Below are 17,273 nucleotides of genomic sequence, written 5' to 3'. Positions count from 1 at the left end.
GGTACAGGATTCAAGTGACAAGCAATAAAGTCTATAGGAATTAATACTGGTCAAAGAGAATGGGCATATTTTTACATTTCACTGAAAATATATTGACTACTAGAATACGAAATCTAGCAGAAACTTAGGTGGGGAAAATACAAAATCTAAAGCCAGTTACTTAATATTTTTTTATTATCTAAATGACAGTATAACATTAAAAGAAAACTGTACCTATATTTTAATTGCTAACCTCAGTTAATCAAGTTATCAAAAATGAAATGCACTTTTTAAAAAAAGCTTCAAACACCAAATGAAGTCTGCAAGACTCAGATTAAAAGGTGGAATGTTGTCGAAACTGGTTTGGCTCAGTGGATAGAGCGTTGGCCTGCGGACTCAAGGGTCCCAGGTTCAATTCCGGTCAAAGGCATGTACCTTGGTTGCGGGCACATCCCCAGTGGGGGGTGTGCAGGAGGCAGCTGATCCATGTTTCTAACTCTCTATCCCTCTCTCTTCCTCTCTGTAAAACATCAATAAAAAAAAATTAAAAAAAGAAAAGTATTTTTAAAAAAAGGTGGAATGTTGCAGATGAAAAATAATGAAAATACAATTGGTTTCGTTCTTTATTGAATGGAATAAAAAGTTTTGATCTTTCTTTGAAGCTTAGAACTTCTAAATTTTACTTCTTTGAATAGTTCTATGTATCTTTTTTTAGTGATGCAAGTTGTCTTAAATAGCTTATAAAGTCAATCTCTACAAAGTACTTGTCTGTTACCATTCTGATAAAACAAAAATTCTTCATTAATTAACCGTATATGTGTTTTTGCTATAACATTTAACACAAGAACAGACATCTATTATGTTTCCATTAAAACAAAAGAGCACAGCCCTGGCCGGTTTGGCTCAGTGGATTGAGTAGCGGCCTTCGGACTGAAGGGGCCCAGGTTAGATTCTGATCAAGGGCACGTGCCTGTGTTTCCGGCTCAATCCCCACTAGGGGGCGTGCAGGAGGCAGCTGATCCATGATTCTCTCTCATCTCTGTTGTTTCTAACTCTCTCCCTCTCCCTTCTTCTCTGAAATCAATAAAAACATATTTAAAAAAACACACAAAAGAACACTATAGTTTTCTTCTTTCAGTATTGTATTTAAAAAAGGTTAACATTAAAAATGGAGAACTGGCCCTAACTGGTTTGGCTCAGTGGATAGAGCGTTGGCCTGCAGACTGAAGGGTCCTGGGTTCGATTCCGGTCAAGGGCATGTACTCCAGTAGGGAGTGTTCAGGAGGCAGCTGATCGATGTTTCTCTCTCTCATTGATGTTTCTAACTCTCTATCCCTCTCCCTTCCTCTCTGTAAAAAAATCAATAAAATATATATATATTTTTTAATGGAGAACTGTTATTTTCTTTGAAATCATTAAGCTTCTTGCACATCTTAAGCTTCCTTCTTCTGCCTGAGTTCTGACAACTTATTCAGAAATTTCTTTAATTTCTGATAATGAGGAAGGCTGCTGCAATGAGCACTCTTTGCAACTTCTTCATTTGTATAAAAGAGGGCTGCCAAAACCGGTTTGGCTCAGTGGATGGAGAGACGGCCTGCGGACTGAAAGGTCCCAGGTTCGATTCAGGTAAAGAGCATGTACCTTGGTTGCGGGCACATCCCCAGTAGGGGGTGTGCAGGAGGCAGCTGATCGATGATTCTCTCTCATTGATGTTTCTAACTCTCTATCCCTCTCTCTTCCTCTCTGTAAAAATCAATAAAATATATTTTAAAAAATAAATAAATAAAAATAAAAGAGGGAACACAGCTTATATTTAAACCCTGTTTTAGGTATCACATAATCTATACCACCAGGAACATTGGGTTGATATGGTTCAATTCTGTACTCATCTGGCATTGTATAGTCCTCCTTGTTTTTAGCACTTTGGCCATCTGCATTTTCGCTTGTGTCTTTGTTGGGATCATCGGCATTCTCAGCAGAATCAGCACCTGATTCTGTATTTTCCTCATTTTTAATTCCATTTTCCAAAACTCCTTCATTTTCTTGATCAAGTCCCTGGATCTTGTCTACCTTAATTTCAATCAAACCACACATCATCTTTTTTGTCACCAGATTTAAATGCCATGCCCGATTTATAAAGTTTCTAAAATTCCAAATCTTCCTCATCACCAACCTCATCTCAAGTGACAAAACATCCCATATTCCCTGGGAACAATGCCTTTTCATCTTTTTCTTTGGAGCTGAAGCACCCAATGTGTTCTTTATTTGTGCTATGTCATTCTTTTTAAAAATATATATATTTTATTGATTTTTTACACAGAGGAAGGGAGAGGGATAGAGAGTTAGGAACATCAATGAGAGAGAAGCATCGATCAGCTGCCTCCTCTACACCCCCCACTGGGGATGTCCCCGCAACCAAGGTACATGCCCTTGACCGGAATCGAACCTGGGACTCTTCAGTCCCTAGGCCGACGCTCTATCCAGTGAGCCAAACCAGCCAGGGCTGTGCTATGTCATTCTTTTTTTTTTTTTTTTAATATATTTTATTGAATTTTTTACAGAGAGGAAGGGAGAGGGATAGAGAGTTAGAAACATCGATGAGAGAGAAACATCGATCGGCTGCCTCCTGCACACTCTCTATTAGGTATGTGCCTGCAACCAAGGTACATGCCCTTGACCGGAATCGAACCTGGGATCCTTGAGTCCTCAGGCCGACACTCTATCCACTGAGCCAAACCAGTTAGGGCGCTATGTCATTCTTTATTTCTGTTTTCATAGTTACATCTTTTCTCATGCTGTTGAGCATCTTTTTATTATTATTATTATTATTATTATTACTTTTTAAATATATTTTTATTGAAGAGAGGAAGTGAGAAGGAGGAAGAGGAAGAAACATGAATGATGAGAGAGAATCATTGATTGGCTGCCCCCTGCGCTCCCCGACTGGGGGATAGAGTCCAAAGCCTAAGTATGTGCCCTTGACCGGAATTGAACACAGGACCCTTCAGTTCGCAGGCTAATGCTCTATCCACTGAGCCAAACCGGCCAGGGCCTGTTGAGCATCTTTAACATCATTATTCTGAATTCTACTAGTATTTCACATAAATTTTTTTTAAGTATATTTTATTTATTTTTTACAGAAAGGAAGGGAGAGGGATAGAGAGTTAGAAACATCGATAAGAGAGAAACATCCATCAGCTGCATCCTGCACACTCCCTACTGGGGATGTGCCCGCAACCAAGATACATGCCCTTGACCAGAATCGAAGACCTTTCAGTTCGCAGGTCAACGCTCTATCCACTGAGCCAAACCAGTTTCGGCCTGGTGAATTCTCTTGTTCTTTCATTTGTGGGTTGTTTCTTTCTTTTTCTTTTTCTTTTTTTAAAATATATTTTATTGATTTTTTACAGAGAGGAAGAGAGAGGGATAGACAGTTAGAAATATTGATGAGAGAGAAACATCGATCAGCTGCCTCTTGCACACCCCCTACTGGGGATGTGCCCGCAACCAAGGTACATGCCCTTGACCGGAATCGAACCCGGGACCTTTCAGTCCACAGGGCAACGCTCTATCCACTGAGCCAAACCGGTTTCGGCTGTGGGTTGTTTCTTTGTCTCCTCATTTGGGCTGCCTGTTTGGGTTTGTGACTATGTATTAGGTAGATCTGCTATGCTTCTCAATCTCTAGTGCAGGACAGTGTCAAATGCTGTTTCTGCCTAGATGCTAATTATTTTTTTAAAATATATTTTATTGATTTTTCACAGAGAGGAAGGGAGAGGGATAGAGAGTTAGAAACATGGATCTGCTGCCTTCTGCACACCCCCCACTGGGGATGTACCCGAAACCAAGGGACATGCCCTTGACCGGAATCAAACCCGGGACCCTTCAGTCCGCAGGCCGACGCTCTATTCACTGAGCCAAACCAGTTTCGGCGAGGCTAATTATTATTCTCAGTCTCCTAAGGGGCAAGGTGTTTTCCAATAGGGTGGGTCAACTGTCTTCCCCCCAGGCAATGTCTCCTGTATAGCAAATGTCTGCACAAGAAAGATGATCTCTGCAGCGTGAGGGGATGGCTCAGGAAACCCTAGTGTCTGCCTTCTCAGCTCCCACCCCAGAGCCCCTGATCCCGGCTTCTGCTCACACCGCTCCAGTCCACTCTGCCCTCCCTCTGCTGGAGCACAGGGTGGGTGGCTCCACAGGCAATTGTGTGCATTGGCCCTTCAAAAGGGTGCCTGAATGTCCAGCCTTCTCTCCTTGGCAGACAGCAACCCCCCTGCTTTTTTACAGCCAGATGTTGTGTGGGTGCCCTTCTCAGTTCTGATGCTCTCTGCTGGGGGGTCCAGCTTGAGGATTAGCCCCCAGGGTTCTCAGTGGCAACCCCCCACAGCTGAGAAATCTCTCTGGCACTTAAGTTTCTGTCTGTGGGAACCCAGCCAGCCCTTTCTCACCTCTGCCCCTCCTTCCAGTCTATATGTGGTCTCCACGTTCCGTCCTCAGTTATCAGCGTTCTCACCGGAGAGTCTTCCGTTGATTATTCCGGAAGTTTTTCTGTATTTTAGCTATAATTTCAATTGGGTCCTGGGGGCATGTCCATGCGGCCATTTTTAATCTCTCACTAACCTCATAGTTTTTAAAATACTATCTGTATGTTGATGACTCCCAATCTCCAGCCCTTCCCACCCACTTTCCAACTGTATTGATTTATATTTTCAGTATCTCCATGTGTATATCTAATTGGCATATATCATATCCAAAACTAAATTTCTCATCTTCCTTTGCAAGCATGCTACTCCAACAGCCTTTTTTAAATATATATATATATATATATATATATATATATATATATATATATTTTATTTGATTTCAGAAAGGAAGGCAGAGGGAGAGAGAGGTAGAAACATGAATGATGAGAGAGAATCATTGATCGGCTGCCTCCTGCACACCCCCTCACTGGGCATGGAGCCTGCAACCCAGGCATGTGCCCTTGACTGGAATCGAACCAACGACCCTTCTATCCACAAGCCAACACTCTATCCACTGAGCCAAATCGGGCAATGACAGCCTTTCTTTCTTTCTTCTTATTGTTTTTTAAAGAAAATTGAATTTATTGAAGGAAAAGGGGATGGAAGGTGGGGATATCCAAGGGAAAGGGCTACCCAGAAAAAAGGGGCCTTGGAGACAGATGCAGGGGGTTAGCCCAGGATGAGCAGCCGCTGTCCATTGCGCCCCTGGTTGCAAGTCTCATGGAGTCCCTTAGAGGTTAGGGGATATGTTCCTGTGGGGGAATGGCATAGGTGTGCTCCTTGGAGGGAGAGCATGCACTGGATCCTTTGTCCTGAGTGTATTTCTCTCTTTCTTGCAGGTAGAAATCTTAGGGAAGTTCTCAGGGGAAGATCTTAATAGAATACTCATCAGCTTTCCAGGTGTGTGCTTTCAGAGTTGTGATCTCCAGTGACTGGTCTGTGCCCGGCCAGGGGGTCATTATTCAATCCGGCTGGTCCTGAGGCAGCCACGGTGTCACTTGTCTGGTTTTGCTGCTTTTCTGGGCCTAGAGCTGAAATACAACTGAGGCCTAAATGTTATCTTTTGGGAGGAAAAGTTTAGGGGGTCTAAACCACCTGACCAGAGATAAGAAAGATCAGGGGTCCAAACCACATGACCAGTGATCTGCTAGGGAAGGATAGGTTGCCCTGGGGGCAAGGTTCTTGTTTTCCCAGTTTTGCCCCTTGCTAGGCATCTGGAGCTTTCTGCCCTGGTGAGTTTCTGTACCTGGCCCATCATCCTTGCTCTGGGGGTCTAACATTCCCCCCTCAGGATTTTTTAAACATATTTTTTTTTATTTCAGAGCGGAAGGGAGAGGGAAAGAGAGATAGAAACATCAAAGATGAGAGTCATTGATTGGCTGCCTCCTGCACGCCCCACACTGGGGATTGAGACCACAACCTGGGTATGTGCCCTTGACTGGAATCGAACCCCAGACCCTTCAGTCTACAGGCTGACACTCTATCCACTGAGTCAAACCAGCTAGGGATGCCACTGAATTCTCACAGGGTCTCTTCTGTAGCTGCTACCTGCTGAAAGGGGGCGCCGTTTTCCTTCAGAGCCAACAGATCCTTGCTCTCTGTCAGAGGGATGATGAGGCCTGGGCACTAAAGGAGGTTGTGATGGTGTCTAGAGGTGGTATTTCCTGATTACAAGTAGGACTTGTAACAGGGAATATTCAGATTGAGCTTGCGTCCATGTTTCTCTTTCTCTCTCCTCCTTCCTCTCCCTGGGACTTGTCTGCCAGTTGATGCCTTCACTGTCCTATTGTCCACAGGAGGGGCATAAGCCACTCGTTGCTTAAGTTTTTGTTGGGTATCCCAAACAATTACCACAGTTTTCCAAAAAGATGGTCGTCGTCCTCTCACGACAGCCTTTCTTTATTTCATTAAATAGTAACTCCATTCTCAGTTCAGCAATTTTGATTAATTTCCTAGTCTCCCTGCTTTCTTTTGACTCCTACTGTCTATTCTCAATATGGCAGCCAAAGCAATCCTTTAAGACCTAAAACAAATCTGTCACATCTTATCCCAAAACCCTTCAATGGCTTTACATATCACTTCCAGAAATTCTTACAGTGGTTTACTGGTTTCCTTAGTATATCTCTGACCTCCAATCCTAGGACTCCCTTGAGTCACACTGATTTCTTTGTCCCTCATAAATACCAGGCATTCTCCCCTCTGGGTATTTGCACATGCTATTCTTCAGGCCTGTATGGCTTTTCCCCTAGATATTTCATGTAACTTCCTCATTCTCTCCTCTGCTTTAAGTATTTACACAAATATTACCTTTTTTGGGGAGGCCTTTCCTGGCTATAATATTTAAAATTACCTCCCACTTCAGCATCATCCCTACCAAAACTATCTCTTTTTTTCTGTTTTAGTTTTATTTTATTATTATTTTTATATTATATATAAAATGTTTTTATTATGTTCCCCCCAAGGCAAACACATACACACACAGGAAAATTCAACATGTCCAGAGACCCCAAAAATAGTCAGGTTTGCTTATCTTAAGATGCTTGAGCCCCTCTTCATGATTCCCCAACACTTTTATGGCAGAGCAGACCACTGACCAATAACATTAGAAAAGGAGGGCAAGGTTATATCATGCACAGTTTTAATCTTGGTTAATCTTGGGCTGAAGAGTTTAGACTTAATTCAGTGGATAATAAGAAGCTGGTGACAGCTATGCTTTAAAAAATTAATCTGGGAGAGATGAATAGGACAATTGGGAAGGCAAACACTGACAGATCTGACAGCAAGGAAGCTAATTATGAAGCTTTTGCAACAGTCCAGGCAAGAGGTCTGATGGGAACATGAAAATATAGTGATAAAAAGGGAATAGATGGCCTGGCCAGTGTGGTTCAATGGTTGGGCATCAAAACCTATGAACCTGGAAGTCATGGTTTAATTCCTGGGCAAGGCACATATCCGGGTTGCAGGCTTGATCCCCAGGAGGGGGTGTGCAGGAGGCAGCTGATCAATGATTCTCTCTCATTTATGTTTCTATCACTCCCTTTCCCTTCCTCTTTGAAGTCAATAAAAATATTTTTTTAAAAAAAGAATGGGGGCCCTAACTGGTTTGGCTCAGTGGATAGAGCATCCGCCTGCGGACTGAAAGGTCCCAGGTTCGATTCCGGTCAAAGGCATGTTCCTTGGTTGCGGGCATATCCCCAGTAGGAGGTATGCAGGAGGCAGCTGGTCGATGTTTCTCTCTCATCGATGTTTCTAACTCTCTATCCCTCTCCCTTCCTCTCTGTAAAAAATCAATAAAATATATAAAAAAAAAGAAAGAAAGAAATGAAATCCCATCATTAAAAAAAAAAGAATGGCGGAACTTCACTTTTCATTGTACACTCTTTTATTATTTTTTGTACATTCTTTTATATGGTTTGATATTTTTCCTTTTTATTTATTTATATATTTACTATTTTTATGGTTTGAATTTTTTAAAGCACATTTTGGTTATATATTTTTTAAGCTTCAAATATTTATTAACCAGTATAAATCCCAACATGATTTTGTGCATTTGGAGGGGAAATATTTCCTGGTTAAGTGGAAAATGGTGCAGATGGCTTTTAGAAGACCTTCATTCTAAGCAGCTTTATAGTGAAACATTTCATTTCGAAGTCTGGACTTTCTTTCTTCAGTTTGTTTCAATCTACATTCACTGATTACAACTTGTATTGATCATTGGGACCCAGTTTTTTCCAGGGTTCTGTCCCAACAGACATCTGGATTGAACCATGCAAGACACAAGACATACAGTGCTGTCCCAGTACCTCCACTCCAATAAGTACAAAGAGGGGCATCAAGTTGGATGCTTGACGTAGGATCTGGCAGAGTATGGTTGTGGCAGAGGGCCTGGAAGCAGAGAAAAACAAAACTGCATGGCTGGGAGTAGGTAGTCAGTGCACCGAGGATGAGCAGACTGGTTATATTTTTGTCTGTGGGTCATTAGATCTTAAGAAGTTGTATGAGCCCTGGAAGGGAAGCTCAGTTGGTTAGAATGTCATCCCAATAGGCCAAGGTTTCAGCTTGGATGCTTGGTAAGAATGTGCAAATAAATGCAACAACAGCAAAACGATGTTTCTCGCTTCCTCTCTAAAAATTAATAAATTTTAAAATAAAGTGCATGATGTGATGTAATTCTTACTATTTTTGACACTAGAAGTAATATTAGGTATTCTTACATTGATTCTTACATCAGATTTCCACGACTAGTGTGCAATAGACAGGTGGGAAGTTTATGAACATGAGGTAAAGTTTCATCAAGAAAGCAGGGATTCTGAAACCGGTTTGGCTCAGTGGATAGAGCATCAGCCTGCGGACTGAGGGGTCCCAGGTTCGGTTCCGGTCAAGGGTGTATACCTTGGTTGCAGGCACATCCCTGGTGGGGGGTGTGCAGGAGGCAGCTGATCGATGTTTCTCTCTCATCGATGTTTCTACTCTCTGTCCCTCTCCCTTCCTCTCTGTAAAAAAATCAATAAAGCCCTAACCTGTTTGGCTCAGTGGATAGAGCGTTGGCCTGCGGACTGAAAAGTCCCAGGTTCGATTCTGGTCAAGGGCATGTACCTTGGTTGTGGGCACATCCCCAGTAGGAGGTGTGCAGGAGGCAGCTGATCGATGTTTCTCTCTCATGGATGTTTCTAACTCTCTATCCCTCTCCCTTCCTCTCTGTGAAAAATCAATAAAATATATGTTTTAAAAATCAATAAAATATATTTTTAAAAAAAGAAAGCAGGGATTTTAGAAAATTGCTTCATATTTCTCTTTTATTTTGGCTTTAGTAATCTGGTATTTTAAAAAATGAAAACTGAAAATAAATAAATAAATAAATAAATAAAAATGAAAACTGGCATTTTCCGGTCAAGTCTTTTTATAGCTCATCAAATTTGTACATTAAGTTTCTAACAATAGAGACTAGTAAGAAAGAGCAGTATTGCCCAACTAGCAGGGCTCAGTGCTTTAGTGTGGAACTATGAACCTGGAGGTTAAGGTTGGATTCCTGGTCAGGGCACATGCCCGGGGTTTGCGGGCTCAATCCCCAGTGTGGGGCATGCAGGAGGCAGCTGATCAATGATGTTCTCTCTTCATTGATGTTTCTATCTCTCTCTTCTTTTCCCTTCCTCTCTGAAATCAATAAAAATATATTTAAAATAGAAGAGAAAAAAAAATAAAGAAGTAGAGCCCTCGCCAGTTTGGCTCAGTGGATAGAGCATTGGCCTGTGGACTGAAGTGTCCCAGGTTCAATTCTGGTCAAGAGCACATGCCTGGGTTGCAGGCTTGATCCCCAGTGTGGGGCACATGGGAGGCAGCTGATCAGTGATTCTCTCTCATCAATGATATTTCTCTCTCTCTTTCTCTCTCTCTTTATACCTCTCTCTCCATCCTCTCTGAAATCTATTAAGAAATATATCAAAGAGCAGACTTTAAAAAAAAAAAGGAAAAAGAAAAAGAACAGAGTCTTAAATATCTGCTTCTCTATTTAGTAGGTAAGTGAAAATAAGGACTTATTAAATATCTGATCTTCAGTTTCTTTTTGGGGGGTGTGGAATCCCCTATATTATTTATGTTACTTTATTTATTTAATTAATTATTTTCAATTACAGTTGACATTCAATATTATATTCATTTCAGCTGTACAGTTTAGTGATTAGACATTTATATAACTTACAAAGTGATCTTATAACAGTGGGAAATTGTAACCCTCCTCACCATTCTTTTGACATTGTTTATGTAAATGCTGAATCTGACTAATATGTGGCTTGCATATATACAGCATCTATACTAATAAAAGGGTAATATGCTAATTAGACCAGACATCCATCTGGACATACTTCTGGACAAAGCCACGATGGCAGGGGCTGAGGCTGAGGGCAGTTAGGGTTGACCAGGCCGGCAGGAGAGCAGTTAGGGGCATCAGGCAGGCAGGCAGGTGAGCGGTTAGGAGCCAACAGTCCCAGATTGCGAGAGGGATGTCCAACTGGGATCGGACCTAAACCGGCAGTTAGACATCCCCTGAGGGGTCCTGGATTGGAGCGGTTGCAGGCCAGGCTGAGGAACACCCCTCTCCCCTATGCATGAATTTTGTGCACCAGGCCTCTAGTCCTATATATAAAAGCTTAATATGCTAAATGTCCAGTTGTCTGGTCAGCCATTCAACCGGTCATAGTATAATATGCTAATGATATGCTAAGGCTGCTCAACCGCTCACTATGACGTGCACTGACCACACAGGGGGCAGATGCTTCAACTGGTAGGTAGAGCTCTGGCCAATCAGGACTGAGCGAGATGGGCCGGACACGCCCTGGAGCCCTCCCACAGTCTCTCCCCAGCTGGCCAACCTCCCACATCCCTCCCCGGCCCCGATCGTGCACTGGTGGGTTCCCTTGGCCTGGCCTGCGCCCTCTCACAATCTGGGACCCTCGGGGGATGTTGGAGAGCCAGTTTTGGCCCAATCCCGCAGGCCAGGCCAAGGGACCCCACTGGTGGACAAATTCGTGCACTGGCCCTCTAGTGTTTGTATAAGAATCCTATGAACTTGCCCTACCTGGTTTGGCTCAGTGGATAGAGGATTGGCCTGCGGACTAAAGGGTCCCAGGTTCGATTCCAGTCAAGGGCACATGCCTGGGTTGCAGGCTCAATCCCCAGTAGGAGGCGTGTAGGAGGCAGCCGATCAATGATTCTCTCATCATTGATGTTTCTATCTCTCTCTCTTCCTCTCTGAAATTAATAAAAATATTTTTTTAAAAAAAGAATCCTAGGAACTAACTTCTAAAGATGCAGACTCTGACCTTCAGTCATCCCAGTTCCAGAAGATTTGGTGACCTTCAACTGGAGAACCAGGGTGACGAAGACCTGGAGGACCCACACCAGACATCACTTGACCAGTTTTGAGGTCTTTACTGGAATGGACTGTGGTGGTTTGCACATAGAGAACTTGTCAAACACCTCTCCTTAATTTTTTTGTTCTGCTTCCCCTCTCCCTCCTTATATAAACCTCTGCCTGCACTGAGATGTTGAGATGAGCTTTGTGACAAGAGTTCCCCCTCTTCTCAGGTGACCAGCATTTGAATAAACCTCTTTCCTTCTTCGACAGCATCTGTCTTACAAGTTGTTTTTTGTGGTGCAGTCAGCTGATTTGGATTTTGGTTACAATCCCCCAATAAATTTAGTACCCACCTGATATCATACATCGTATATAATAAAAGGCTAATATGCAAATCAACCGAACCAAATGGCGGAACAACTGGTCACTATGATGCGCACTGACCACCAGGGGGAAGATGCTCAATGCAGGAGCTGCCCCCAGTGGTCAGTGCGCTCCCACAGGGGGAACACTGCTCAGCCAGAAGCCGGGCTCACAGCTGGCGAGCTCAACAGTGCTAAGGACCCCTTGGGGAATGTCCGACTGCTGGCTTAGGCCCGCTCCCTGCAGGTGGATATCCCCCAAGGGGTCCCAGACTGCAAAAGGGTGCAGGTCATGCTGAAGGATGCCCCCAGTGCACAAATGTGGTTATAATATTATCCTTCATAATAAAAAGGTAATATGTAAATTACCATCACTCCGCTACGCCTACGATTGGGCCAGCAGGAGGCGCAGGGGGCGGGACTCAGGGTGGCCAGGGTGGTGATTGGGCCTGCAGGACACTGAGCTTGCGTCGCCAGCGGCTGCGCAAGCTCAGTGTCTGCGCCGTGGCTGTGCTGCGGCACAGAAGGGGCCTCTGGGGCAGTGAGCCAGGTGTTTGGAGGCCCCGGCTGATGAGGCGGCATGGGTGGGCGGGCGGCTCGGCTCCCAGGAGAGGCGTCTGGCAGCAGTTGGGCTGCAGGAGCGCGCGGCGGTGTCCACAGAGGACGCGGGTTTCCACGCAGCCCGGGCTGGCCGAGGGAGGGCTCATGAGGGAGCCGGAAGGCAGAGGAGGCGGCGGCCCCAGCCTTCCTGGGCGGGAGGCAAAGGCAAGACCCCGTCCTGGGCTCCGGCCACCTGAGGACCACACGCCCACCCCGCCTCACTCTAGGGGCCCAGGGACTTCGGAGCTGCTGGCCACACCTGGAGCTGTTGACCAGCGGACAGACAGCTACACGTGCATGATTTAATCATGCACTGGGCCTCTAGTTGACTATAATTTCTATGCTGTACTTTACATTCCCATATTTTGTAACTTTGAATTTATATTTCTTTTTTAAATATATTTTTTATTGATTTCAGAGAGGAAGGGAGTGGGGGGAGAGAGACAGAAACATCAATGATGACAGAATCATTGATTGGCTGCCTCTTGCACTCTCCACACTGGGGATCGAGCCTGCAACCTTGGGCATGTGCCCTTGACCTGAATCAAACCTGGGACCCTTTAGTCTGCAGGCTGATGCTCTATCCACTGAGCCAAACCAGCTAGGGTTAAATTTATATTTCTTAATTTCTTCACCTTTTTCACTCATCACCTCAACCACCCATCCCAATCTGGCAACCATCAGTTTGTTCTCTGCATCTATGAGTTTGTTTATTTTGTTTTTTAGATTTCACATATAAGTGAAATCATATGGTATTTGTCTTTCTTTGATCTATTTCACTTAGCTTAATGCCCTTTATGTCTATCCATGTTATCACAAATGGTAAGATTTCATTTTTTTCTATGGCTGAGTAATATTCAACTCTGTATATGAACTGTGTCTTCTTTTTTAAAAATATATTTTTATTGATTTCAGAGAGGAAGGAAGAGGGATAGAAAGATAAAAACATCAATGATGAGAGAGAATCATTGATCAATTGCTTCCTGCACACCCCACACGGAGGATGGAGCCAGCAATCCAGGCATGTGCCCTGACGGGGAATTGAACTGTGACCTCCTGGTTCATAGGTCGATGCTTAACCACTGAGCTACAACAGCTGGGCAAGTACTACATCTTCTTTATCCAAACATCCATTGATGGATATTTAGGTTGCTTCCATTTCTTGGCTATTGAAAATAATTATGCAATGAACACAGGAGTGCATATATCCTTTAAAACATTTTTTAAAATATGCTTTTATTGATTTTACAGAGAGAGGAAGGGAGAAAGAGAGAAATATCAATGAGAGAGAAACATCAATTGGTTGTCTCTGGTACAGGCCCCACCTGGACAGTGAACCCTGCCCTGACCAGAAATTGAAACCAAAAACTTTTGGTGCACAGAACAATGCTCCAACCAACGAAACCACCTAGCCAGGGCTTAGCATTACTTTGAATCATACTGTTTTTGCAATATGAATTTCTCTTAGTCCACAAACATATATCTGAAATTCATTATTACATATATATTTTTATCTTTTAAAAATATATATTTTATTGATTTTCACAGAGAGGAAGGGAGAGGGATAGAGAGTTAGAAACATCGATCAGCCACCTCCTGCACACCCCCCACTGGGGATGTGCCTGCAACCAAGGTACATGCCCCTGACCAAAATGGAACCCAGGACCCTTCAGTTCGCAGGCCGACGCTCTATCCACTGAGCCAAACCAGCCAGGGCTATTTTTATCTTTTTTATTTATCAATTAGAAACAGATTATAAAGTGAGAAAGCATGAGTAATTAAGAGGGAAATCACTCCATTTTTAAGAATTACTAGTATTCAATTATTCAAATCAGTAAGCATTCTTCCATGCTAGCCATATAGTCTAATGTACCTACATAGTTTGGGCCTTACATTCTACTATAGCTAAGGAGAGTCAAGGCTTTATTTTTAAGATAATTGATTAGAAGGTTTCCTTCTTTGTGATAAGAATGGTTAGATTAAAATATAAATATAGCAGGAAACAAAATTAATATCCAGAAAAGGATGGCATTTTACCTGGTATACATTAATAGTGAATTCTCAGGAAGAAAAACTAAAAATATAATCCCATTTACTATTGCAACAAAAATAATAAGATACCTAGGAATAAACTTAACCAAGGAGGTAAAAGACCTATACTTGGAAAACTATAGGACATTGAAAAAGAAATAAAGGAAGACACAAACAATTGGAAGCATATACTGTGTTCATGGATTGGAAGAATTAACATAATTAAAATGTCAAAAAAATCTATAGATTCAAGGCAATCCCTATTAAAATACCAATGGCATAGCCCTAACCTGTTTGGCTCAGTGGATAGATTCTGGTCAAGGGCATGTACCTTGGTTGTGGGCACACCCCCAGTAGGGGGCTTGCAGGAGGCAGCTGATCGAGATGTTTCTCATCGATGTTTCTAACTCTCTAGTCCTCTCTTTTTTCCTCTGTAAAAAAGTCAATAGAATATATATATAAAAAAATACCAATGGCATATTTCACAGATCTATAACAAATATTTCAAAAGTTTAGATGGAACCAAAAAAGACCCCTAATAGCGCAGCAATCTTGAGAAAGAACAAAGTTGGAAGGATCACAATAGTATATTTCAAACTATACTACAAAGCCATTGTAATCAAAACAGCGGGACACTGGCACAAGAATAGGAATATAGATTAATGGAACAGAACAGAACAGAGACCCCATAAATTGACCCAAGCCAATTAATATTTCACAAAAGAGGCAAGATCAGACAATGGAGTAAAGGCAGTCTCTTTAATAAATGATGTTGGGGGGAAAATGAAACTAGACCACCAATTTATCCCATACACAGGATAAACTCAAAGTGGATAAAAGACTTAAATGTAAGTCGCAAAGCCATAAAAAAAATCCTAAAAGAAAACATAGGCAGTGAAATCTCAGACATATCATGTAGGAGAATTTTCGCTGATACATTTCCTATGGCAAGAGAAACAAAAGAAAAAACAAACAAGTGGGACTCCATCAAACTAAAAAGCTTCTGCACAGCAAAAGAAACCATCAACAAAATGAAAATGGCACCCACTGTATGGGAGAACATATTCACCAATGATTCATCTGGTAAGGGGTTAATTTACAAAATATATAAAAAACTCATGCAGCTCAACACCAGGAAGACAAACAATCCAATTAAAAAATGGGCAAAGGACCTGAATAGACACTTCTCCAAAGTGGGCATACAGATGGCCAAGAGACATATGAAAACATGCTCCACGTCACTAATCATCAGAGAGATACAAATTAAAATAACAATGAAGCATTACCTTACACCTGCCAGAATGGCTTCCATCAATAAATCAACAAACAAGTACTGGTGAGGACATGAGGAAAAGGGAACCCTAGTACACTGGAGGTTGGGAATGCAGACTGCTGCAGTCACTGTAGAAAACAGTACTGAGTTTCCTAAATAGATGCCCAGGTAGTGTAGCTCAGTGGTTAGTGTCAGCCTGCCCTCGGACAGAAGGGTTGTGGGTTGGATTCTGGGTCAAGGGCATGTACCTTGGTTGTATGCTGGATCCCCAGCCAAGGTCAAGGTGCCAGCAGAGGTAACCTATAGATGTGTGTCTCTCACATAGATGTTTCTCTCTTTCTCCCCCACCTCCCTCCTTTCCATTCTCTCTAAAACTCAATGGAAAAATATCCTCAGGTGAGAATTAAAAAAAAGGCCCAGAGGCTTGGAAGCATGGAAAGGACTGGCAGATCTCAGATCTCAGAGTGGGTGTGTGGGCGGGGGGGGGGGGGGGGGGGGGGAGGGAGAAGGGGGAGGGAATGGAAGAGATTAACCAAAGAATTTATATGCATATATGCATAGCCCACGGACTGAGACAATAGTGTGGTGAAGGCTTGAAGTAGGAGTAGGGCTGGGGCTGGGTGGAGGGAGGAAAATGGGGGACATCTGTAATACTGTCTACAATAAAAATAAAAAAATAAAAAACTTGCCATATAGTTGGAAAAAAATAAATTGTAACAAAACCTGTTTTCTTAGAAACAGTTTTTACAACTTTGCACCTAGGGATGACTTTGTTCCTTTGTTTCTACTGCTACAATGATCACAATTAAAAATAAGCATAAACAAATAAATAAGCAGAAATCCAACTCAAACCACAAATCCTGATATTCTGAGGCTCTGGGACTAAAGTCAAAAGAGGTGGTTTCCAACGACATTGACAACAAGAATCAAGATGATTTGGGGCGGTGGAGAAAAGCAGAACTGAAGGGAAGTGGGAGGTGATGTATCCTGAAGTGAGGCTATCAGCCACCTTCTCCAGGAAAATCTCCGAGGCAGCATCCCTGGTATATGCTAACTTGTTTCCTCTTGTTCCCTCACTCAGATTCATAAATCTCTTTGGACATCATCCACTTCCTTCAGAACTAACTGGCACTTCAGGAGATGAGAGGGGTGTAAGTTCAGGTATCCTAGCTTCAAGCAAATATCTCTAAATGTCAAACTTCTAAGTGTCAGAGCTGGGGTTTGAATCCAGGCTCTTAACCATGGCTCTTAAGCCTGTTTTGCAGGTGGGATTCAGGGGACCCTCCCAATCTTGCTTTGGGTCTCTGCAGAGAACTCTGTGATGTTCTACTCAGAAGACAGGGTGGCTCCTGGAGTGAGGGCCCATCCAGAACCTAGGTCTGGTCAGGAGGCTGATGGGGTAGGGGAACACAGTGTAGGCACTCTGGGAGCTGCCCTCCAGTAGTCCTAATTTTTAAAAAAATATTTTTATTGTTTTCAGAGAGGAAGGGAGGACAGAGAGATAGAAGCATCAATGAGAGAGAGAATCATTGATCGACTGCCTCCTGCATGCTCCAAACTGGGGATCAAGCCTGCAACCTGGGCATGTGCCCTTGACCAGAATCGAACCTGGGACCCTTCAGTCCGCAGGTCGACTCTATCTGCTGAGCCAA

This window comes from Eptesicus fuscus, chromosome 17 (genome assembly GCF_027574615.1).
Source record: "Eptesicus fuscus isolate TK198812 chromosome 17, DD_ASM_mEF_20220401, whole genome shotgun sequence".
NCBI lineage: Eukaryota > Metazoa > Chordata > Mammalia > Chiroptera > Vespertilionidae > Eptesicus > Eptesicus fuscus.
The sequence above is the reverse complement of the archived record's forward strand: the minus strand, read 5'-3'. Positions refer to the sequence as shown.